This window comes from Choloepus didactylus, chromosome 1 (assembly GCF_015220235.1).
Source record: "Choloepus didactylus isolate mChoDid1 chromosome 1, mChoDid1.pri, whole genome shotgun sequence".
In the NCBI taxonomy this organism is placed as follows: domain Eukaryota; kingdom Metazoa; phylum Chordata; class Mammalia; order Pilosa; family Megalonychidae; genus Choloepus; species Choloepus didactylus.
Window position 1 is genome coordinate 175,490,195 of NC_051307.1, and position 23,811 is coordinate 175,514,005.

The 23,811-nt window shown below is 39.1% G+C and overlaps 1 long non-coding RNA gene across 3 annotated transcripts in view; it reads left to right on the forward strand.

Moving 5' to 3' along the window:
• LOC119527833 overlaps positions 1–23,811 on the forward strand; it is a 57,788-nt gene that overhangs the window by 23,869 nt on the left and 10,108 nt on the right. For all 3 annotated transcript variants that reach the window (XR_005215479.1, XR_005215480.1, XR_005215481.1), the window contains 2 exons: positions 862–1,021; positions 12,302–12,398. This is a non-coding gene — a long non-coding RNA (uncharacterized LOC119527833). The remainder of the gene's footprint in view (positions 1–861; positions 1,022–12,301; positions 12,399–23,811) is intronic.

Genomic DNA, 23,811 nt, shown 5'->3' on the forward strand with positions numbered 1-23,811 from the left:
CTCTTCCTTATGCTCCTTTTTATTTTTTTTCTTAAATTCTTATTGGGAAATAATTTCAAACTTCAAGAAGACTTGCAAGAACAGTACACGTAGTAAAATGACACAGCCACTTTGGAAAACAATTTGACATTTTCTTAAAGAGTTAAACATAAATTCACTGTAAGACACAGCAATTCCACTCCTAAATATCACCTAAGAGAAATGAAAACATATCCATATTGATGTTCATAACAGCATTATTCATAAAAGCCAAAAAGTGGGGGAAAAAAACAAACATCCATCATCTGGTGAGTGGTACATCCATACAATGGAATACTATTCTGCAATAAAAGGGAATGATGTACTGATACATGCTACAACACAGGTGAACCTTGGAAAACATTACATGAAGTAAAAGAAGCCAGACACAAAAGACATCATACTGTATGATTCCATTATATGAAATGTCCAGAAAAGGCAAATATAGAGAGACAGAAAGTGGTTGCTGGGACTGGGGTTATGTATGGACACAAGGATCTTTTGGGGGTGATGGAAATGTTCTAAGCTGGATTGATGGGATAGGGCACAACTTTGAAAATATACTAAAAATCATTGAATTGTGCACTTAAAATGAATGAATTTTATGGGATGTAAATTTTATTTCAATAAAGCAGTTTTCAAAAATAGTACAAATAAATTCCCTTACCATTTACCTGCATTCAAAAAATTTAACATTTTTCTGTATTAGATTTTTCTCTCCCTTTCCCTTGCTCTCTCTTTTTTTTTTTTTTTTTTTTTTTTTCACTCACTGTGAAGACACAATCATTTTTGGGTACAAACTGCTATTTTTGTCATCCATTCATTCATTCATTCTCTACTCAGTGCAGGGAGGATATAAAGATGGATTTTGAATAGCCCCTGCTGAGTTATCATCACTAGACCTGGCCTACAAGCAATGCATAATGGAGTTCTTCAGATTGAAAGGAAAAGATACTAGATAGTAGATCAAAGCTGCATAAAGAAATATCAATCTCCATTAAAGGTAACTAGATGGGTAATTATAAAGCCAGAACTACTGTATTTTTGGTTGATAACTCCACTTTTTACTTCTTACAGTATCTAAAATGCAAATGCATAAAAATAATAAATCCATGGTATTGGATTCTCATGTATAAAGATGTAATTTACGACAAGAAAAACATAAAGGTGGGGGGGATAGAGCGGTCAAGGAAAATATTTTGTATAGTACATTTGGTGTCACATCAAATGAGATTTTTATAGATATAAAATGTTAAATTTAAGCTACATGATTGTATTAGTTAGGGTTCTCCAGGGAAACAGAAAAAAAAAAGAGATATCTAAATAAAAGATTTTATAAAAGTGTCTCAACTGTGGGGATGCATGAGTCCAAATTCCATAGGGCAGGCAGCAAACGGGTAACTCCAATGAACGTATTCGATGAACTCCTCAGGCAGCGAACTCTCAACTCCGATGAACTCCTCAGGAAATGCTTCACTAGCTAGCCGAAGAAGAAGTGAAGGTCCTCTATCTGTCTTGCTTAAAAGTCTTCAGCTGATTGGATTAAATCCAGCTGACTGCATTCTCTCATTGTGGAAGACACATCCTTTGTTGACATCATCAGTCACAGCTGCAGCCAATTGACTGATGATTTAGTAAACCAGCCTGTTGGTTTATTAACCAGCCACAAATGTCCTTGCAGTAACCGTTAGGCCAGTGCTTCCTTGACCAGACACCTGGACACCATCACCTGGCCAAGCTGACACATGAACCTAACATCACAATGATAACCATGAAGAAAATATTTTAGAACGATATGCACAGACAGAAATGAGAAGTGATTCTAAAAGGTTCACTGTAAATGAACTAAATACAAAAATATGTATTAAAGAAGAATAAAGGAACAAAAAAGGTATAAGAGTTGGGAAAATAAAAACAAAACCAAATAGCAAGATGGCAGAAGAAAGTCCTGCATTATAAGTAGTTACTTTAAATGTAAATGAGGGAGAACTTGTAGGGAAGTTGGCGGAGTAGGGAACTCCGGGACTCAGCCCTTCCACCAAAACAATTATTAAGCAGGCAGAAATGTCTGAAGCAACTATTTTGATACTCCAGAAGCCAGAACAACACTATACAGCTTCCAGAGAGTAGCAGGAGGAAGAGGCTGATACATTAGGGTAAAGAACTTAACTTGCTCTCTCTGCACAACAGCTACTGGTGCCTATCCCCCACTCTCACAGCAGACCACCAAGGGGTCCAGTCCCAGTCTATCTCCTGCTGATTGAAAGGAACATAAAAGTTCTCCTCTCCAATAACAGGTGTGTACACAGCTGATCACTGATGATGGCTTTTGACTAGCAAATTCGGATTGTACAGTCTCAGCTCTAAGGGCAGCTATTATTTCGACCCACCCTGGACAAAGGGAATGGCAACCATTGTTTCAACCCCCCCTGGACAGGGGCAGAGGCAATGGAGATTTATTTAAAGACACAGGGCTTCCTCGGGGCTGTAGTGGAAAGTTAGCAGAAGGGCTGCATTTGTTGGGCAGACCAGAAAAGCTCAGCTTTGGGGAGCCATTGGAAAGGATTTTGGTGCCCTTTGGAGCTGGTCTGATCCCCTTTGGAGGTTCCTGGCCCTGTTTTGGCTGGGAAAGACCGAACTGGGAAAGTCCTTGCTGGGTGAACTTTCTCTCAGAATTTGCCCTCCAGGCAAAAGCAGCATGAGACAATGAAAGAAGTATAAAAAATTATATAGGCAAGCAGTACGGGACAAAGGCCTTCAGTTCCAGATACCTGGGAGAGGGAGGGTTGTCCCCTGGGAAACAGAACAACCAAACTCCTGTAAACAGTGGAACTCCAAGACAACAGACAAGCAAAAGCCCAGGACAAGCCAGAGGTCCAGTGAGACGAGGAAAACCCTGCACCATGCATTCGTCTTGGGCAGACCTTCTTGATAGGAGGACTGGTGCTCAAGAAAATCCCTGTCTTATCACCAGGCAGTTAAAAAAACAGGAAGCAGACATCCCCAGGAATAAATCACAGAGTTAACATTTTAAAATATTAAAATATACAGTAGGCAACAAAAGCATACAAGACAAACAAAGAAGCAGGAAATGACCCATCCAAAGGAAGAGAATAAAAATATGAAAAACACCAACAAATAAGAGAATTTGGAAATACAGAACAAAACTTTAAAAAAAAAAACTTAAAAATGCTTAAGGAGATGAAGGAACATACAGAGAAAGGACTACAGGATATCAGGAAAACAATGAGTGAACAATATGAGTGTCTAAATAAAAAGACAGAAATTTTAAAAAGGGACCAAACAGAACTGCTGGAGTTGAAGACCACAATAACTGAAATGAATAATGCCTCGGAGGGTTTCGAGAGCAGAATGGAGCTGGCAGAAGAAAGAATCAGTGAACTTGAAGAGAAGCCACTTGAAATGAGTCAGGCTGAAGAGAAGAAAGGAAAAAGAAACATTAAAAGCAAAAATAGCCAAGACAGCTATGGGACACTACCTACATTGACTCAAGAAGAAACAGAAGATCTCAACAAACCAATTACTAGAAAAAAGATAGAATCAATAATCAAAAACTTCTCAACAGAATAAGCCCAGGACCAGACAGTTTCACAGAGGAATTCTACCAAACATTCGAAGAAGACTTAACACCAACTCTGAACAAACTCTTCCAAAAAACTGAAGAGGGAAAACTCCCTAACTCATTTTATGAGGCCAAAGTCACCCTCCTACCAAAGCCAGATAGAGACACCAAAGGAAAAAAAAAAAAAAATTACAGACCAATTCTTTTATGAGTATAGATGCAAGAATCCTAAACAAAATACTAGCAGATGAATTCAACAGCATATTAAAAGAATTATACACCATGAACAAGTGGTATGCAAGGTTGGTTCAACATAAGAAAATCAATTAATGTAGTACACCACATTAACAGAATCAAGTTAAAAAATGCATGATCACCTTAATTGATGCAGAAGAGGCATTTAACAAAATATGTCACACTTTCTTGATTTAAAAAAAAAACACTTAGAAAACTAGTATAGAAAGAAATTTCCTCAACATGATAAAGGGCATATATAAAAATCCCACAATTAATATTCTACTTAATAGTAAGATCAGGAACAAAATAAGGATGTCTACTGCCACCACTGTTATTCAAATTGTACTGGAAGTTCTTGCCAGAGCAATTAGGCAAGAAAAAGAAATAAAAGGCATCCAAATTGGAAAGGACCTCATAAAAATTAAAAAAAACTTTTGGGCCTCAGAGGACTTTAACATGAAAGTAAGAGGAAAACTGACACAATTGAGAAAATATTTGGAAACCACATATCCAATAAAGGATTAATATCCAGTAAATATTAAAAAACTCTTCAACTTAACAAAAAAGACAAACAACCCACTACATAAACACTGAGCCATAATTTAAACCATAGACTTTAGTTAACAGTACAATTATAAAAATGTGCTATCAACAATTGTAACAAATGTAAGGGGTTGGTGATGGGTTGGTATATGGAAATTCGTATTTTATGCATGATCTGTAAATCCACATCTTCTCTAATAAAGAGAACAAATGTAAACAGGTTAAGCCTTCCAGTCTAAAACCAGTGATTAGCAGAATGAATAAAACAGCATGTCCCAATTATATTTTATTTATAAGAAATTCACCTTAAATTCAAATATACAACTAGGTTGAAAATAAAAGGATAGGAAAAAAGTTCCACATCAACAGTAACCAAAAGATAGCTGAAGTTGCTATACTAATGGTCTTAGCTTGACAGAGATGCTGAGACAAATACCATGCAAGGGATTGGATTAAACAATAAGAATTTAATGATTTTAGATGCCAAAAGTCCCAAATCAGGGCATCAGCAAGCACGCTTTCTCTTGGATCAGTAGTATTTTGGTGATGGCAGTGTTCTCTCATGGTGGTGTTCTTCATCTCCCGTCTTTCTCTGATTTCACGCTTCTCTTTACAAGGTCTCAGTTAATTCAGATTACAGTTCACACTGATTAACTTTGGCTAGAAGATCCTATTCACAAACAAGTTCACACCTTCATTGATAATACATATTCAAGGTCATCCATTTAAAAATGGGTTCACACCCACATGAAAGCAAATTAAGATTAGGATCATGTGTTTTGTTAGGGTACATGATTCCATTTACTACACTAATATCAGATGAGAAAGAATTTAAATAGAAAAGTATTACAAGGAAAAAAGAAGGTCACTGTATACCAATACAAGGTCAATTCATGAAGAAGACATGAAAGTTATAAATATTATGCACCTAAAAGCTGAGCCCCAACATATATGAAGCAAATATTGACAGATTTGAAGAAAGACATACCTGGTTCTACATTAATAGTAGGAGATTTCAATACACTACTTTCAATAATGAATAGAACATCTAGACAGAAGATCAGTAATGAATTATAAGAGTTGAACAATATAAGTAGCCATAGCAAACACATAGAATGCTTCACTCAACAGCAGCAGAATACACATGATTCCCAAGTGCACAAGGAACATTCTTCAGGAGAGACCATATCTTAGGTCACAAAACAAGTCTCAATAAATTTTGAAGATCAAAATCATAAAAAGTATCTTCTCCAATCACAGTGGAATGAATTATAAATCAGTAACAGAGGGAGAACTAGAAAACTCACAGATGTGTGGAGATTAAACAGTATACTACTAAACAACCAATGGGTCAAAGAAGAAATCACAAAATTAGGAAATACCTGAGATGACTGAAAACAAAAAACACAACATACCAAAAACTTATGGAATGCAGAAAAGGGAATTCATAGAGGGAAACTTATGGATCTATATGTATACATTGAAAGAGAAGAAAGATCTCAAATCAGAGACATTACTTCTACAAAAGGATCTACAAAAGGATCTACAAAAATAACAGCAAACTAAACCAAAGTAAGCAGAAGGAAGGAAATAAAGATTAGAGCAGAGATAAATGAGATAGAGAATAAAAGACAATAGAGAGAATCAACAAAACACAAAAGTTGACTTTTTTAAAAAGATCAATAAAATTGACAAACCCTTAGCTACACTGACAAAGAAAAAAAGAGAGAAGACACAAATAACTAAAAAGAAAGAGGGGACATTACTACCAGTCCCTCAGAAATGAAAAGATTATGAGAAGATACTAAGAAAAACTGTAAGCCAACAAATTAGACAACTATATGCAATGGACCAATTATTAAACTGACTCAAGTGAAATACAAGATATCAACGACCAATAATACATAAAGACATTGAATCAGTAATCAAAAAGCTTGCCAACAAAGAAAAGCCCAGGACCATAAAGTGTCACTGGGGAATGCCCTGCTCAAACTTTTCCAAAAAATTGAAGAGGGGGGAATAACCCTAACTCCTTCCATGAGACCAACATCACCCTAATACTTGACAAAGATACCGTAAGAAAAGAAAACTACAGACTGTTCTGGTTTGCTAATGCTGCCATTATGCAAAATACCAGAAATGGATAGGCTTTTATAAAGGGGATTTAGTTGGTTACAAATTTACAGTCCTGGGGCCATAAAAGTTTCCAAACTAAGGCATCAACAAGAAGATACCTTCACTGAAGAATGGCCGATGGTGTCCAGAACACCTGTCAGCTGGGAAGGCATGTGGCTGGCTGGTCCCAGGTTGGTTTTTAGGTCTTCTCTTGGCTCCTGTGTGTCCTTAGCTTAGCATCTCCAAATGTCCTTCTGTCCACAACTCCAAGCATCTCTAAGCATCTCTAAGCTTCAGCATCAGTGTCAGATGTTAACTTCTCTCCAAAATGTCCCTCTCAGCTGCTCTTGGGGTGTTTTGTCCTTTCTTAGCTTCTCTGGAGCAAACTCTGGGCTAACATCTCAAAGTGTCAGCAAGTGTCTCTCCAGAAGTCTCTCTTATAGGACTCCAGTGATTTAATGAAAACCCACCCTGAATGGGCAGGGTCCATATCTACATGGAGATAATTTAATCAAAGGTCTAGCCCACAGTTGATTAAGTCACATCTCCAAGGAAATACTCAATCAACAGATTAATGTCTGCCCAGACAAGATTGCCTTTAAGAATATGCTTTGGGGGGACATAATATATCCAAACTGGTACACAGACCAATGTCCCGTTTGAATAAAATACTAGCAAACAAAATCCAACAGCACATTAAATAATTATATACCACAACCAAGTGTGATTTATCCAAGTTATGCAAAGGTAGTTAAAGATAACAAAATCAATTAATGTAATAACCTACATTAACAGAACAAAAGAAAAAACTACACAATCATCTCAATTGATGCAGAAAATGCATTTGAGAAAACCCAGCACCCCATCTTGATAAAAAACACTTTAAAAACTGGGAATAGAAGGAAACTACCTCAACATGATAAAGGGCATAAATGAAACATCCACATCTAACATGATACTATGGTGAATGAATGGTTCTCTTTTATGTCAGGAACAAGACAAGGATGCCCTTTATCACTACTGTTTTTGAAAATTGTCCCAATTCTTTCCAGAGCAATTAGACAAGAAAAAGAAATGAAAGGCATCCAAATTGAAAAGGAAGAAGTAAAACTTTCCCTATTTGCAGATGATATGGTCATATATACAGAAAATCCTAAAGAGCCCACAACAAAGCTACTGGACCTAAAAAACAGGTTCAGCAAAGTGGCAGGGTACAAGATCAACACCCTCAAATCAGTAGCATTTCTATACATTAGTAATGAACAACCTGAAGAGGAAACCATGAAAAAAATAACATTTATAATAGCAACTAAAAGAATCAAATATTTAGGAATAAATTTATCTTAACAAGAGTGTAAAGAAATTTGTTTTAGTTTCCTAGACTGCTCAGGCATATACCATGCAAAGGGATGGCTTCATCAATGGGAATTTATAGCTCACAGTTTTGAGGTCAAGAGAAAGCCCAAATCAAAGCATCATCAAGGCAATGCCTTCTTCCTGAAGACCGTGACATTCTAGGGCTGGCTGCCAGTGAACCTTGGTCCTTAGCATGTCACATGGCAAGGCACATGGTGATATCTCCTGGTCTCTCCCTTCTCTTCTAGGTTCCGTGATGCTCACCTTCTGGATGCTTCCTCTGTGGTTTTATATCTTTTCAGTCTCAATTGCATTCCTTAAATAAAAGACTCAAGTGTTAGTCTTAAGATCCATCCTTACTGAGGTTGGCCACACCTTAACTAAAGTAACCTCATCAAAAATCTTACTTACAATGGTTCACACCCACAGAAATGGATTAAGTTTAAGAACATTTTTTTCTGGGGTACATACAGCTCCAAACCACCACAGATTTGTACATGGAAAACTATAAAACACTGCTAAAAGAAATAAAAAAAGACCTAAATAAATCAAAGGACAATCTGTGTTCATTGATTGGAAAACTTAAGATTGTTAAAACACCAATTCTATCCAAAGTGATTTACAAATTCAGTACAATCCCAAACAAAATTCCAATGGTCTGCTTTGCAGAAATAGAAAAGCCAATCTCATCAAATTTATATGGACCTGAATAGACAAAACCATCTTATAAAATCAAGAATGAAGTTGGAGGACTCACACTTCTTGATAGTAAAACTTATCAAAAGCCATAGTAATCAAAACAGTGTGGTAGCAAAAGAACAGACATATAGACCAATGGAATCAGACTAAGAGTTCAGAAATAGACCCCCACATGTATAGCCAATTGATTTTTGACAAGGGTGCCAAGTCACTCAATGGGGAAAGAATAGTCTCTTCAATAAATGTTGCTGGGAAAACTGGATATTCATATACAAAAGAATGAAGGTGGACCCCCTAACTCACACTATACACAAAAATTAACTCAACATGGATCAAAGACCTAAATATAAGAACTAAAACTATAAGTCTACTAGAAGAAAACATAGAGAAGAATCTTCAGGACCTTGTGTTAGTCAATGGTTTCTTAGATTTTTCACCAAAATCACAAGTAACAAAAGAAAAAATTGATAAATGGGATGTCACCAAAATTAAACATTTCAGTGCATCAGAGGATTTCATCATGAAGGTAAAACCTAAAAAATGGGAGAAAATACCTAGGAACCACATATCTGAGAAGGGTTTAATATCCAGAATAGATAAAGAAATCCTACAACTCAACAACAAAAAGACAAACAATCCAGTTAAAAATGGGCAAAAGACTTGAATAGACGTTTTGCCAAATGAGATATACAAAAGGCCAAAAAACACATGAACAGATGTTCATCATTAGCCATTAGAGAAATGCAAATCAAAACCATAGTGATATACTATTTCACACCTGTGCTGGTTTGGACGTATTATGTCCCCTAAGACACCATGTTCTTTAATGTAGTCTTGTGGGGGCAGACATGTTAGTGTTGATCAGGTTGGAATCCTTGGATTAGGTTGTTTCTATGGAGATGTGACTCACCCAACTGTGGGTAATACCTTTGATTATATTATTTCCATGGAGGTGTAGCCCCGCCCATTCAGCTTGGGTCTTGATTAGTTTACTGGAGCTTTATAAGAGCTCAGACAGAAGGAGCTCAGTGCTGCAGCTGAGACAGACATTTTGGAGATGGCCATTGAAAGCAGACTTTTGCTAGCCTAGAGTTTGCCCTTAGACATTTTGGAGAATGCATTTTGAAACACAACCTGGGAGCAAGCAGGTGCCAGCCACATGCCTTCTGAGCTAACAGAGGTTTTCTGGATGCCAATGGCCTTTCTTCAGTGAAGGTATACTCATGTTTATGCCTTGGTTTGGACACTTTTATGGCTGTAGAACTCTAATTTTGTAACCAAATAAACCCCCTTTATAAAAGCCAATCTGTTTCTGGTATTTTGCATAACAGCAGCATTAGCAAACCAGAATAACACCCATTAGAATGACTAGTATTTAAAAAAAAGGGAAAATAACTAGTGTTGGGGAGGATGTGGAGAACAGGAACATTTGTCCATTGTTGGTAGGAATGGAAAATGGTGCAGTCGCTGTAGGAAAATAATTCAGCGGTTCCTTAAAAAGTTAAGTATAAAATTCCCATATGACCTGGCAATTCCACTTCTAGGTATATATCCAAAAGAATTGAAAACAGGTACTCAAACAGTTATTTACATACCGATGTTCATAGTGGCACTATTCAAACTTGTCAAAAGATGGGAAACAACCTGTGTCCATCAACAGATGAATGGATAAACAAAATGTGGCATATACCTACAATGGAATATTATTTAGCCATATAAGGGAATGATGTTATGATACATGCTATAATATGGATGAACATTGAAGACATCAAGTTGGTTGAAATAAGCTAGATACAAAAGGAGAAATATTGTATGATCCAACTTATATGAAATAATGAGAATAGGCAAATTCATAGAGACAGGGAGTAGATTACAGGGTAGGGATGGGAATTGAGAGGTTAATGCATACTGGGTACTGGGTTTCTGTTTGGGGTGATGGAAAAGTTTCTAATGGATGGTGGTTATGGTAGCACAATATTGTGAATGCAATTAGCACTATTCAATTGTATGCTAGAAAGTGGTTAAAATGGCAAATTTTATGTTGGATATAGGTTACCACATTGAAAATGATAATTTTTAAAACTACCCTTATCTTCAAAGAACTCACTGCTTTTTTGCAGTGGGGGGAGACAAGTTCCAAAGTCCCCAAATTTTGGAGTACTGATTCATACATTTAATTAGTTATTTCTTTTATATATTCTGTAAGCTGAATGTAAGAGAGAGCTGTATGAGACCAAGGACAGAATATAATCATTTTGGCCACAAAATGCAAGTGGTTGTTAAACTCTCCCACAAAAGCTAGGACTATTAAGTCTAATACATTCAGCTTGATCAAGCAAAGGGCTGAAATAACAGCATACAGACTAATGCACAAACTTTTGTTGTCAAACCTGTTTCAATATTTTGTGCTTTTAAAATGATAACTGCTTTTTATTTTCGTTTAATATTTTTAATGGACTGATTGTTTGAATTGTTGGAATAAAACTTGAATTAAAAAGAATACTGAGAGAGTAATGACAAGTAAGTACCCAACCTGGAGGCATAAACTGCTGTTATGGGAACTACAAATGTGCTTGTTTTCACTTATTCATTTTCCCTAATGTGATTAATCTGTATTGTCCCCAGTGTGAATTGTCAAAAGGAGGCAGAAAAAAGCACTCTGACAAAAATGTATTTCTGTGCAACTTCCAAATATTTATCATACTGTGTCGCTTTTTAAATTTTGAGTGCTAGAAAAAATAGTGAGAAGATAATGTAGAATTAAAGAACAAAGTGTGTGCATGTGTGTATATATATATATGGCTCAAATATCTGACAAAGATAGTTCTTGCTCTATTATTTGCTTGATTTGTATAATTTCAAATTGATTTTACTATTAAAATTGTTTATTTTAAACACGTAACAGAATATCATAGGCTCAGTTTGTAACAATTTCACTGCAGCCTGGAATAGGTGCACGGGTCCAATCACATTTTCAGCATCCTCTTCCAGAAGAGACCATTCACACCTGTCACCAATACCTGACAAAAAGCACAGGAGGAACCCAGAGGAGGGTGGTCTGTAGGTATTTGAGGTCATTGCTTTTTAATTTTAAATAATAATTCTTATTTGCTCTTAGGCCTCATTACATTTCTAGCCCGGCCAGCTGTGATGTAGTTTTTAAAACATTCATTATTTTGTGTTATTTAAGTACTATTTTCTCACCAATGAAGACGTAAAATACAGAACATTAAAAAAAAAAAAAAAATTGCTCGCAATTCCCATCCAGAAATAATTCTATGCAAATAATCATATATAAAAATTTTAAGGCATGTTGGGTTCCCTTTCACATGTATAAATATATATATACTACACACACAGACACACACACACGATATTTAAGCCAAGTCTTCATAAACTGTGCTGTGAGAAAACTAGCAAAACCCATCACAAATGAAAATCCCACCACATCCCCCTGGCCAAAGCTCTGTGAAGACTCTCTGAACAACTCTGTTGTTTGGCAGCAAAGACAGCCTTTTCTACCCTTTCATTTCCCAGTATATAAATAAGGGACTGTTTCCACTTCCCTTAAGCAGGACCCTCCCTCAACCCATCTGCTGGGCAAGAGGAAAGGGAGCCAGGCAGAAGCACCCTCTTGCTGTTTGCTAGTTTATGTTTTTGCCTTCCTGCATCTCAGTTCAACATGGTGACAGGGATATCTTCAAAATTTTTTGAACAACCAAAAGTGAGGCATGGGTCTCTTTGTTTCAGACTGCATGTTTGTGCTGAGGTGCAAATTCTCAGAGACTCCCAAAGAAATAAAAGAAACTGGAACTGCCAACAGAATCCCAGGACAATAGCTGCTAAGGTAAGTAGTCCCAGTATTAGTGGTCAACATGAAATAAGTGCTGCTATGAGTCACAGGCTATGCTAAGGACCTAAAGCCATGCTTTCATTCTTCTTATCTACAGGATAAGAACTAAGATTGCTTTCATTTTTCAAACTAGTATATAAAGCTTAGAGAGTGTAGCAGATGCTGCCATGCTGCACTCAGATCCCCTTATCATTTTGGTGCACCCCAGCCTGACTCCCAATGGCACATCCCTGCATCTCTGTGAGAGCTGCTCTTAGATTGCGGGAGCCTACTTTACCCATGAACATGGCAGGACAGATGTGCCTGACAATTAACACCCCCCTCAGGATGCTCTTAACACGTGCCTGGCAGGTGTGGGGGTATAAACACTGGGATGATCATGAGGTGTGTGTTGCCTGCATGTTTCCCGCAGGTTTAAGTTTCCATTGCCTACTCTCATGGTCGGATTAATAATGATGCACCTTGATTGGCTTCCTTACCTCCCCTTTCTCTGGCCGATGTCCCCGCACCTCCCAAATAAGTGAGTGAAGTTAATCTTCATCACAGAATTGCTGCTGTGGGGAGTCCCAACTAAAAGAGAGGTCAAGTAACTTGCTGCACAAGTACCAGGTAACAGAGCCAAGATTGGAACTGGGAAGTCTCTCTCCAGAGCCAATTCTCAAAACCCTGCAGATGTGTTGCCTCCCCAACTTGGGGGCTTCCGTGATGATCCTGAACTTTGGGCTGGCAAGGATTCTAGGAGGTGGGGGAGGGGAAGGTAGTTTTATCTGGTGCTGTTACAAAGGCCCTGCAGCTCAGCCCATAATACTCACTGCCACCTCCAGGGCCACCCCAGCAAAGGAGACATTCCTTGTCAGCCACGTCACCCACTTGTCAGACCACATACACACTGTCCTTTTGTCTATCAAACTAGGCTACCTGCTCTGGCCTTATAAACCTCACTCCACTGTATGTAAGTGCCGAGGGTCAGGCAGCAAGACTGGCATGTTGGTCTGAAGCTTTCACCTGGACAGCTTTGCCGCTGCTTGGGAGAGGAGCAATGGCTCTCTTTGTTCCCGAGCGACATGGCCCTTGCCTTGGATGGCAGAAGCCAGGGGCTTTGCCCTCCTTGCGGCAGATGGGCAGAAAATTTGGGCAGTCTGCAGGGCTGGCGCACAGCCGCGGAAGGACACACAAATGTCTTTGTGGTGGATGCCAGGGCTGAACCGTGCCACAGAGAGCCTTGTCATATCCTTTAAAAAGGATGAAGCATCTTTCGTTTCAAAGGAAAACCCATGTTTCAGAACCACAAGGGAGTAAGTCGCCAGACTACACGAAATCATTATCCTTTGTCCCGTTGGGACTCAGTGTGAAGTTGCAACTTTCCCAAGAAAAGCATGTGATTCCTTTCTCTAAGGAATGATTCATTCCAGAAAAGTCCACTTTGTTCTCCTAGGGACAGGGAATTTGAATCAGCACCTTGAACATATGAACAGGAGTAACATTCCAATTATCACATAACAAAAAGGATCCAATTCTGTGAGACTCAGTAAAATAGGAGGGATAATGAGACTCAGAGTTTTCTGATACAGAATAGTTTAAATATTTTAGTGTTGCTTAACATAACATCAACTTTATAATTAAAAATCAGATTTACTCATTCTAAAGTGACAATATGTTGCTACTGTGTTTTACATTGCTATCTCAGTTTCTTCCCTCAATCTTCATTTTAGGTTAAAATCTACTTTAACCCTCATTCTGAACCAACAGGTTACTATCTGAAATCTGTGGGGCAACCATGAGCCTGAGGTGAGCAGGAGGCAGCCCCATCTCTTTTACAGAGGCTCACCTGGATTTACAGGATAGAGCCAGGTCTGGGAGGAGCAGGAGGCAGACTTCTCCCTAGAGGCACGAAGGCACCTGGGCAGTTCCATGACCAATTTCTTCCGTAACCTTTAGCTGAAGGATACCCAGGCCTTCCTCTTAGAAAGAGGCCACCTCTCTTTACTTTGCCCCCAGGTCCCAGCAACTAAGACCACTTTCCTTTCCTCTCTGCTCACAGCACCCTCCTCTCCAGCTCTTGAGGTATCCCCTCCTTGAAAGCCTAGTTCAGTCTTCCCAGCTTCCCTTCCCTTACTGCCCCTAAAGAAAAGCCCATGAGCCCTTTTCATTAAAGCTTTTACCACTAATTGCTGGGAGACTGAGTAAAAGAAAGAAAATCAATGAATATGGGGAAGAAAAAAAAATTTTAACAATCTTAAAAATGCAGAATAATTATTGGAAGAATTAAATGAGGTCATACAGAAGTTTCCAACCGAAGGAAATAAAAGAAACAGAATTGCAAAACAAAGTCCAGAGATGGGAGTATATATCAAGCTGAGAGTAATAGCGGCCATCTCTTAACCGTCAGACACTGAGGGTCTAACCCAGCACTGTCCAACAGAAATGTAACATGAGCCACATGTGTAATTTTAAGTTTTCTAGTAGCCACATTTTAAAAAGTAAAAAGAAAGAGGTGAATTTAAAGAGGTAAAATTTTAAAGTTCATTTTAGTAATGTATCTCATTTAACTAAATATTATCATTTCAACATGCCATCAATAGAAAAACTTATTAATGAGATATTTTGCATTCTTTTCTTCCCACAAAGTCTTGGAAATCTGGTGTGTGTTTTTTACACTGAGAGCATTTCTCAATTCGGACCAGCCACACATGTCAAGTGCTCAATAGCCCCCATGTGGCCACTATATTGGATGGCACAAGTCTAACATGTCCTATTATGGTTCATCCTCTCTGCCAGATGGGAACTATTACTACTCCCAGTTTATGAGTGGGGAAACTGAGGCTAAGAGAGGTTAAATAACTTGCCAAAGTGATCAGTAATGAATGGTAGATTTATTAGTAAACAGAATCCACTTTGAATCCTGGTTTTGCACTTCCTACTTCTGTGACCTCTGGAAGGTTGCTTAAAGTCTCCTTGCCTGAGTTTTCAGGAGAGAAGAGAGATAAAATAATACCTGTTAGTAGAGTGGTCGCAAGGATTTGAGATCATGTTGGCAGTTTTGATAGGAAGTACTTAGCAGAACTTCTCTGCCTAGAGAGGGTTCCTGAGGCTGAAACGGGAACCTCCTCCTCATGTCAAGGATCTTTCCCCTATGGCTGCCCCCAGACCCATATTGGCTTATCCCTCCCCTTGGCTGCCCCCAGACCCATATTGTCCAACCTTCCAGCTCCTGCCTCCAGTCAAACCCAGAAATCTCTTCCCCATCTCTGTCTTATTCTCCTGGGTGACTGTTAAGCTAATGAGTCACTAGTTATCTATTACTGCATGAAAAGGACCCTAAAATTTAGTGGCTTAAAACAGTACCATTTATTTTGTTCACAAATCTGCCACTTCAGCATAAATTCACCTCCCAAATTGAGAGGTGTTTTGTGTAACTACTTGGTGCTGGGCACTGTGTGGATTCTGTGGACGCAGATATGAATCTGCTTTAGAGCGCCTGCTTCTCAGGGAGCCAAGAATCTGGTGAAAATCCCTCCGCAGAGGCGCCTGCCTCCTCCCCCCGCATCAGCCCTTCCGCTCCTCAGGGAGGTCATGCCTGGGCAATTCCTTGTTGGTTTGCTGGGTGGAGTTTTTAAATCCAGGCTGCATCCATGTCTGCACTTCCAGGGACCTGAGAGCCAGTGGTGAGGCAGAGGGAGCCTTAGGAAGGTGAGGCTTCCGGTGGGATACCCATTGGGAAATGCACCAAAGGGATTTCCATTAAGTGATTCCATGTTATTCCTAAAGTCGGAATTATCCTAACTTTAAAAACTGCACTGTGGTTGGACTTCTCCATAACTGTACTTTTAAATAGTTCCCTATTCTAGTTGAAGTAAAGATGGTTAAGTTTTAAAAGTTCAACATCTTCCAGGAGCTTCTGGTTTAAGATGACTAAACATATGTGATTATATCTCTTTGCTACCTAAACCTCACTGAAGTGGCAGAAGAAATGTATAAATCATATAAACCCGTGGTAGTGTTGGGAGCTGGATGGAACTGACCAAGAGACATTACAGTGAGGAATTTTGAGGTGAGAGAAATAGTAAACCCTCATGAAGCTGAAGGACTCAGCCTTATATAACCCAGAGAAATTCTGTCCCCCAAAGTGAAGTTTCCCAGCAGAACCATGGAAGACTTTCAAGAATAGAAGTAGCAAAAACTGAGGAAGGCGGTCGACTGGACAGTTAAAAGGGCGGCAAAAACAGGCCCTGCTCCTCGGAGGCCAACTCTGGAATTTACCCCCAGGGGGAGAGCTGGGAGAACCTGGTTACAGAAAGCAAGTTTCTTCTCAGGAAACTCCCTGAGTAGGTATTGGGTCAACTACTCCCTGGGTGGTTTCCTAGGTAAGTTTTGCTGCCATGAGGAACAGGTAGCTACACATCCAGAAGACATCGGAAAGGAAAGGACACCTGGGCATGTGCACCACCTCCCTTCCCTCTCAGTTCCTGGAGCCAGGGCTCGCACCGCCAGAACATGCACAGGCTGCTAGGAGGACAGGGAGTGTCCCTCCAGCTACCAGGACTGTTCAGTCTAGACAACCATCTACAAATATAAACAGACAACCCAACATAGATACTTGAGGAAAATCAATAGAAAGTCATCCAAATAAATAAAAGAAACAAGTAAAGCTTTGAAGTATGTATCATAAGCTTCCTCAGAGAGCAAAAGTTAGAAGACCAATAGCAGAGCAGGAGAAAATATTTGCAAATTATATATATGTTAAAGAATTATAAAATATATAGAGTTTCTACAAATATGTAAATGAAAGACAAGCATCCCAATAGAAAGTAGGCAAAGGATAAGAATAGGCAATTCCCACCCCCCACTCCCCCCAAAAAAGAAAAGAAAACACAAAAGACTATAAATAGAAATGCTCAGTTTCATTAATCGGAGAAATGCATATTAAATGAGATACATTTTTGCTCATCAAATCAGTAAATTTGAAAGACTGATAAAATACAGTATTGATGAAGATGTGGTTAAATAGCAACTATCAAATGTTGATAGTATAGGATAGTAAAGTCCTTTTTGGAAGGCAATTTGGCAAAACCTATTAAAATTTTAAATGCTCATAGCCTCTGGTCTAGCAATTCCACTTAAAGTAATCTAGTCTACAGAAATATAAGCATGTATGCACAGATACATGAAGAAGGAAGTTTTATTGTGTCAGTCTTTTTTAATAAGGACCAAAAAATTGGAAACAACCCAATTGTCCCACAATACAAGCATGATTGAATCCATGCAGTATATATGTATACAATGTGCATGTACAATGTGATCTTTTTAAAAGGTGGTAGATCTATACATTCTGATATTGAAAGTTCTCTAAATTACATTTAACTACAGTAAACCAAGAAACAAAAACTATATATGGTATGATCCCATTTTTTCACTCATTCAATAAATGTATTGACCAACGACTATGTGAATGGTGAACCCCAGGAGAGGTTGAGAATTCAGCAGTGAAGCTAGTAGGAGAGATAGACAATAAAAAATAAGTGAATAAATAATAATACAATTACAGATTGTGATGATAAGCATCAGGAAAGAATAAACTGGATGATGAGAGAGAGAGTGATTAGGGAAATGACTTTAGGTACCCTGGGAAGGCTTCTCTGAAAGAGTGAGAATAAACCAGCAAGTGAGTTGCTGAACAACCTTCCCAGGCAGGGCAGGAGTAATGCAAAGGCTTGAAAGGGGGAAAGAGCTTGATATATTCAAGGAAGAGAAAGGAGCAACACAGTGAAATGAAGCATGGTAGGAGAGAGGGCTGGGGAGGACAGGAGTTGTTGGTCCCAGAGTAGAATATTTAATATTGATATTTGGGACATGGTACAAATAATGGTCCTGCCAAATCAAAGTTGTAGGCAGGGGAGTGAGTACTGGGGAGGGGGTGGGTGGGTGGGAACAAGTCACTGACAGGCTGAAGGACTAAGATATCCTTGATGTGGATGTTGACATTACCAAGAACAAGGACAGGAGGCAAATGAAGAGGAAGACAGGGAGCTGGGAGAGTAAATACTCAAGGAATAAAGTGAAATGAGTAGGTAGGTGGTTGTTGACTGCATGGAAAGATGCTGGGGATAGAGTGAGCTGTCAAGACCTTCCACAGTCATTTAGGTCTTTGAAAGAGGAAAGAGATGGAATGGTTTGGCAATAGCTCTGGGGAGCATAGTGACATAGATACCCCTTCCAGGCCCTAATGAATTTGAGTTTTGGGACTTTTTTCTTTTTTCTTTTCTTTTTTTAAATGCATGGAAAAGGTCTGGAATGATATGTATCAAGCTAGTAACCAAGCTAGTAACTTTGGGAATGGAACAAGAATTGGGAAGGGGATTGAAGTAGATTTTCTCTTTTGACTCATATACTTCTGCTTTGTTTGTGTGTCTGTTTTTTTTTTAAATAATGGGCATGTATTCATGATTTGTACATTTTTTAATCAAAAATGAAGGATAGGATTAATGCACACACAAGAAGTCCAAGACAACATTGCATCACCCCCATCACTATAAACAGAATAATTCGCACCAGTAATAACAAGTCTTGGGGTACATGGATTGACTATATCCAGATACCCCAGATCCCATAAAATCAGCAACTAGACTTCTTTGACAGGGGAGTTGTGCTCATCTTTCTAATCATGTTCTAATACCAGACATGAGCAGTAAGAAACCATAATGGGTCCAGAGGAGCCATTATAATTGATTGTGTAGTACAAGACATTCTCAAATTTTAAAAGAAGGTATCATTAGCAATCTATCATTCTAACACTTGCTTACATAAGATTAAAAGGAATATCTTCTGAAGCTGATAATCAAAAAAGGAGAGCTTGTGACATGTCAGATGCTTTTAAGTACATCTCTATTAAAGTACAATATCTTTGGCTCTTTCTTTCTCTCCAAACCCTTCTCTGTACTTTCTGAAAGGGGAGAATCCTGTATTGGGTCCCGGTAGAACATTCCAGGAGAAAGAACTGTCTCAATGACAACAAACCTTTAAGGAGCCATCTCCCTGGGCAGAGCCCTCACTGAGAGGGCTGGTGGGTTAGGGTGGGTGTGGTTCTTGCCCGCAGGTGCTTTACATTCTAGCTGTGTATCTCAGGAGGGAATTTCATCATAGACTTTACAATGCATCTCTCCAGCCCCTCTCCAAAGGTACTGAATCAGGGTGGGAGCCAGGAATTTGCACTTTTAAGAAGATTCCCCAGGTGATTCTTGTGCACAGTAAAGTTTGAGAAATATAAAAGTCGGGGCTTGGCTGAGTGGAGGAAAGGCTATTTCAGAGGCATAAGCATAAGCTCATGTGTAGCTTATGAAGCAAGATCGCTCCTTGGGCATGAAGGTTGAAAAATGATATTCATTAAACTGTTATATAAATATAAAGATGTAAAGAAAATTGCCAGGCCAAAGTTGTTACATGGTCACTGAAGCTGGACAAATTTAAAGAAAAATGGAAGCTAATCTAAAACATAGTGTATCTCTTATGTTGAGTTTTACATTACATTATGGATTCCCAATTATTTTTTAAAAGTCAAATTTTAAAAAGTCCTCCCTCAAATCCCTGAACACTCTATACTCTGGCATTTAACTCTTAGATCCTCGTACCCTTTCCCAAGGCCTGGTGTCTAGAGCTGAAATGATAATGCAAGATATTCTCCCATGCACACACTTATGATATTTGTCTCTTTAAAATAAACCAGGAAACGCAGGCATGTGAGGCAGAATCAGATCCCAGCTATTACGTAGTCTTGTTTGTGGAGCAAATGAAAAAATCATTAAGTGTTTTATTACACTTCAGCATCTATTTACAACTACCTAGTCATTCCGAGTTTGAATTTCCTTTTGAAATGAAAAGCCATGTAATAAAAAATAATAGAGAGGGATGCTGTATTAGAAGAATGGTAATGGAGCTGTAAAAAAAAAAAAAAAAATTCAAAATAAATTATATGACAGTTTTTCTTTAAGATTCAATCAATATTCACTTTTTCAAAAAATACTAGGATCCAGGTAACTTTCTAGGCACTCAGCAACAGTGAATAAAGCTAAACCAACATCCTGTTCTCATGGAGCTTTGATTCTAGTTGGGGAGGAGATGAATAGACTAATACATAGACTGCCATGTGGTGAAAGGGAAAAATAAAGAAAAATAAAGCAGGGTTAGGGGGCTAGGGAGTGGCAGCTATGTGTGTGTGTCGGGGGGTGTTACTATTTTAGATGGGCTGGTCAGGGGAGGCCTGTCTGCTGAAGTGGCATTTGAATGGAGACTGGAAGGAAGCCAGGAGTGAAGCAACCAAATCGATGGCAGGGAGGGGAGTGGGTGGCAGACAGAGGGATCAGCAAGGGCAGAGGCCCTGAGGTAGGTGCTGGAGTGGAGTAAGCAAGGGGAAAAGAAACAGGATGAAATTGGAAATGCAATGGGGAATACCAGGTCATATAGGATCTTGTGGATTTAGATTTAGATCTTGCCCAGACTGAGCTGGAAAGCCACTAGAGCATTTTAAGCAGAGAAGTGACATGACCTGATTTATGATTTGTGGATAATGAACTGCAGGAGGCCATGGGTGGAAGCAGGGAGACCAATTAGGAAACCTCTGCAGGAATCCAGGTGAAGGATGATGACAGTTTGGGCTAGGAGGGTAGCTGTGAAGGTGGTAAGAAGTTTTGTGCCCTTCTCTTCCTTCCTCTTGGTTGTCAACTAAAGAGCTGCTTTGTAGATTTTTTTTTACAAAGACTTGGCCTGGAGCAAACCCAAGTTGACTGAGCCATCTTTCTGTTCAGGTGTGCCCTCTGTCTTGCCCCATTCTGTTCTTCTCTAGCCCTTCCAGAAGAAAAGTCACCAAGTTGTGGGGGTCACACTCATTCCCACCCCAGATTATTCCATCCTTGCAGGGGGAACAATATCACCCCAATAGAGTTTTCCTTGAAACGATTCCATTGACCTCTCTTGCTCTCTATTCCTTGAGTTTTCAGGGGCAAAATCTCCTTGCTCCTGGGGAAAGCACCTGTAATGCTTGGTAAATGTTGGAAGAGAAAGAGAACTCAGCTCAGGAAGCTGATTTACTAGAATATTATTTTATTATGCTGACCTATAGGAAAACCGTTTCCTAAAATCCCAGCATCAACATTTTACAAAGGCTATTAACTAAACAGGCACTCCTCCCAGGGATGCTTGCTTTTGAAAATAGGCTTCCTGAAGACTGATGGAAAGAAATAATCGTATGGTGGAACTTGAGGCAGAGAGAGATGTTTGGTGCCAACGGTGGGATGGGGTGAGATGTTTATAATTTATATCATTAGGTCGCTGTCCACCTTATCCATGTCTATGCATGCATTCATTTGTTCACTCACTCATTTATGGATCCATTCATTCAGCAAAAAGTTATTGGATACCTACCATGTCCCAGGCATAGTTCTGAGCCCCAAGGCTCAAAACAAAAAGCCTAGACAATTCCTAGTTTGCAAGTGCTTACACAGTTGGAATGGCACCTTTTATTCTGTGTCCCTAAGGTCAAGGCTGCCAGCAGAAAGGAGCTGTGGGGCTCAGAACAAATGCAGGGCCTCTGCAGATCTGAAGAATGCCAGTGTTCTCCTGGACCTGCTGTCAGTCCCAGCCAGCTAAAGTTATCCCTCCTAACACAGGAAAATACTTATGCACAGGACAGTTCTGATCTTAATCCTTAAATTGCAGCTGTAGGAATTAAAACTAGATGGAAGGACTTTCTCATCCAGAGTTTGAGCCCTGGAAAGTAGCTTGTATATTCATGGTTTCAAAATGTTTCAAAAACGCTCATCATGTAAATATGAAGGGGAAAACTTCGGGATGCAAATAAATACACGTAGAATGATCCCAATTTGGTAAAAAATATATATATAAATTTACAAATACACACACATATGTAGAGAAAACACTGGAAGAAATTGCAACTAAATGTCTCTGACAGTATCTCAGGGTGGTGGAATAGGGGAGCTTTTATATTTTAAAAATCTTCTTTGTTTTAAAAATTTCCCACACTCAGTGTGTATTACTTTTATTATCAATAGAATGCTGCTCTTTGAAAACGAATTCTAATTATTGCTATGATTCATGCAGTACCCTTTACTCAAACTTTCAGAAAGTCCTACAGAGACATTTAGAAAGCTGCTGCTCAGTTCCAAGCCCCTTGCTCATTTTAGTGCATTGAATAATCAATAACAATCTTGAGGCTATCTTCATTTTATAGATGAGCAACTGAGCCTCAGAAAGGTAAAAAGTAGGGACTCATAGTGTCATAGTAAGAACAAAGACCCAGGGCAGCAGTAAACTTAGAGATTTGGGACAGTGCTGGAGTGCATACGCTCATCCCACTGGGGGATTGTTAAAATGCAGATTCTGGCTCAGCAGGGCTTTTGGTGGGGCCTGAGATTCTGCATTTCTGACAAACTTTGTGGTGAGGCAATGCTGCTGGTGCACAGCCCACTGTTGAAGACCAAGGGTCTGGAGTTCTACGACCTGTGTTAGAATCTCATCTCTGAGACTTATTAGCCGTGAGGCCTTAGCCCCTTATCTCTCCATGTCTTGCTTTCCTCATCTGTAAACCAGGGATATTAGTTTCTACCTCATGGAATGGTTATGAAGATTAAATGGGAAGATGATACCTGTAGAGCATTTAGCACAGTGTCTGATCCACATGAGTGCTCAGTAAATGTTAGACATTTTTCACAAACCCAGTGCTTGCTCCTGTCTTGCACCATACTGAGCCTTCAATATGTGCCAGCCTTACTGGAATCCATCAATGCCTCTCTTATTCCAACCGCCCCAAGCACAGTCCAAATTCACCCACATGTAGATGTAAATATTGTCTGAAGGGCCTCTGTTTGCAAGAAGGCCCAGGAAAATAGTAGGGCTTTCTTTGCTGGAGAAATTTACTTTGCTCTTTTTTAAAAAAAGCAAGGGATCTGTGGTGGAAATGTTTGCTTGGGGGCTTAGAATTAAAATTTATGTTCCTGAACTCACTGAAACAATATTCTGTGAAAATTTGGGTTTTAAAAGCTAGCGCAAAGAACCTTGGAGGAAGAAAAGAGGAAAGTTTTTTGTTTCACAGATACTTCAAAGGATTTCCTCTTGCACAGATGGAAGAAGAGGGTGGTGACAGGAGAAAAGGGGGAGGAGAGAGGAGGGGAGAAATAGAGGAGACAAGTAGCCCCTGAGACAGGCAATGCTTATCCTCAAACTAGCTGGCTCCCTGGGTTATTTCTCTGACATCCGACTGTTGGAGGAATAGGACTTTCTGGAGTTAATTGTCTCACTTGCTCAGGTAAATCCCAATCAGGAAGAGAAAACAAATTAGGATAGAGTCTGGATCAGAGAACATTCACCCCAAGTGTTGTTTTTCCCTTTTTTGCCCCAA